Source organism: Meles meles, chromosome 11, assembly GCF_922984935.1.
Source record: "Meles meles chromosome 11, mMelMel3.1 paternal haplotype, whole genome shotgun sequence".
Lineage (NCBI taxonomy): Eukaryota > Metazoa > Chordata > Mammalia > Carnivora > Mustelidae > Meles > Meles meles.
Window position 1 is genome coordinate 89461654 of NC_060076.1, and position 2437 is coordinate 89464090.

At 51.1% G+C, this 2437-nt stretch overlaps 1 pseudogene; it reads left to right on the forward strand.

Moving 5' to 3' along the window:
* The first annotated feature begins 270 nt into the window (after window positions 1–270).
* Window positions 271–360, forward strand: LOC123953613 (annotated as a pseudogene).
* Window positions 361–2437: the final 2077 nt, after the last annotated feature.

Genomic DNA, 2437 nt, shown 5'->3' on the forward strand with positions numbered 1-2437 from the left:
ATAGTTCTATTTCAACCATATTGCCAGGCACCAGAGATAAAAACATTAATGTTAATAATCATTCGGCCGGAAGGAGAGCATGAAGAATGAAGTAGAGAGGAGGAAGGAGGGAAACTTGGCTGAGGCAGGAGCGTCTGGTTAAGGGGAGGCTCACGTTTGCGGGGCTCCAGATCTCCTCTCTGGGGACTTAGGTGCCCCCCAAGGTGAGGGTCGGCTTGGAGAACTCAGGAAGAATATTCAGCCCATCCTTCTTTTAAAAAATAGCAACGCAGCTTTGCGCAGTGGCAGTATCGTAGCCAATGAGGTTTATCCGAGGCGCGATTATTGCTAATTAAAAAATAGCAACGCATGTACAATCCGTCTTCAACTCTCCACGGGGCTGAAGCTCAAGTGAGTTGGGTGGGGCCGTGCTCAGGATAGGGTCAGTTCTGCTCCACAAACAAAAACACAAAAACTGTAGTGGCCCCTTCTGGGTACATACGCCAAAGAACTGATGGCGGAGTCTCAAAGGGCTATTTGTACAAGCACGTGCATGGAAGCCGTATTCCCAATCGCCGGAGGAAGAAGCGCCCTGCGTGACTATCGATGGATGAACAGATAAACAAAGGTAGTATATACCGGCAACGGAATATTTTTCAGCCTTAAAAGGAAAGAAGATCCTGGGGCCCCTCTGTGGCTCAGTCAGTTAAGTGTCTGCCATTGGCTCAGGTCGTCATCCTGGGGTCCTGGGATCGAGTCCCACATCAGGCTCCTTGCTCAGAGGGAAGAATGCTCTCTCTCTCCCTCTGCTCCTTTCTTGCAAATAAATAAATAAATAATCTTTTAAAAAAGAAAAGAAAATTCTGTCAGCTGCTACAACACAGACTGAACCCGGAGGACACTGCACTGACTAAAATAAGCCCGTCCCAGAAAGACAGGTACTGCATGATTCTGCTGATACGAGGAACTAAAATAGTCCAGTTCCTAGCTGCACGGAGTAAAAGGGTGGTTTCCAGGGGCTGGGGGACAGGCCGGCCTGGGGTATCCTGCTTAGTGGGTGCAGATTTTCAGTTTCTACAAGACGAAAAGAGTTTTGGAGACAACGATTTGCATGACAATGTGAAGGTACTTGACTCCCTTGAACCATACACTTAAAAGTGATTAAGATGATAAATTTTAGGGTATATGGATTTTACCACCACTTTTAAGATTTCTTTTTTTTTTTAAGATTTTTTTAATTTATTTATTTGACAGAGAGAGATCACAAGTAGACAGAAGCAGGCAGAGAGAGAGAGGGAAGCAGGCTCCCTGCGGAGCAGAGAGCCCGATGCGGGACTCGATCCCAGGACCCCGAGATCATGACCTGAGCCGAAGGCAGCGGCTTAACCCACTGAGCCACCCAGGCGCCCCACTTTTAAGATTTCTTAATCAACAAATCAATAACGTGGCTTAACGCGCAACGGTTCAGGTCTCACACCACTACATTTCCCTAAAGGTCAGCCAGGGGCTCTGTTCCATGTTATTACTGGCCTCCCTGTGGACCCAGCTGGTGGGCCGTGGCTTCTGGAATGCTGCTGGTTTCCGTGACTGAGCAGAGGGACTAAGGGTGAGTCTTTCCCACCTGAACCAAATAAGCTCGAGTACCCACAGAGGCTTGGGGGCACGAAAGGCAATAACTAATGTAAATCTAAGAAGTATGTCTAAAAAAAACCATAGGGACGGCTATTACTGCAAGAGGCTGACCAGACCCGAACAGATAAGTTGACTGTGTTTTGTTTTGTTTTGTTTTTCTTAAACCACAGCCTGGCCTCAAAGTGTCTGTGACTGGTTGAGATTTTAACTCATCTTTGGTCCCCTCGGCGACCTCTGGGCAGCAAGCAGGCTGAGAAAGCTGTCCCTCCAGGAGTGCCCAATTCAAATGGCAGGAAAGTGGTCAAAGAGCAAAGCAGAGCCACAGGCCAAGGATGGCACCAACAGGAGACTGTCTCCATGGTCGGAGACTCTCCTCGCATAGGGGCAGGGGTGCGAGCTGCTCGGAATGTCCGGGTACCCGCGGCCAACATCAGAGGATGGACCAGGGACGCGGGGCAGCCCCTCATTTTCCTTTCCCAAAGGAGCGGGTGGTGCACGGATCCTATCGTGATGTCGCCCCCGCATGTGGGGTCGGGGTAGGATCCCCGAGAGCCGGGCGCGCCAGCTCACTGGTTTCCAGAGGGATGGGACTGCACCTCCTTTGCTAACGTACAGGCCATCAGGAGATCCTGAATTTTGAACTGAGTACTGACCCTGGATGGGACAGCGGGGCTCCAAGGGCAGCGAGAGCGGGCTGCGTCTATTCTGTGCCCAGCGGGAGGGTGAGCCGCGCGCTGGGTGGCCCGGGGAGTGGTCTGCGGTCTCCGATTCTGGGTCCCCAGTAAGGTCGCATTTCCAGGCCCCCCTTGCAGCTGGAAGGCACTGA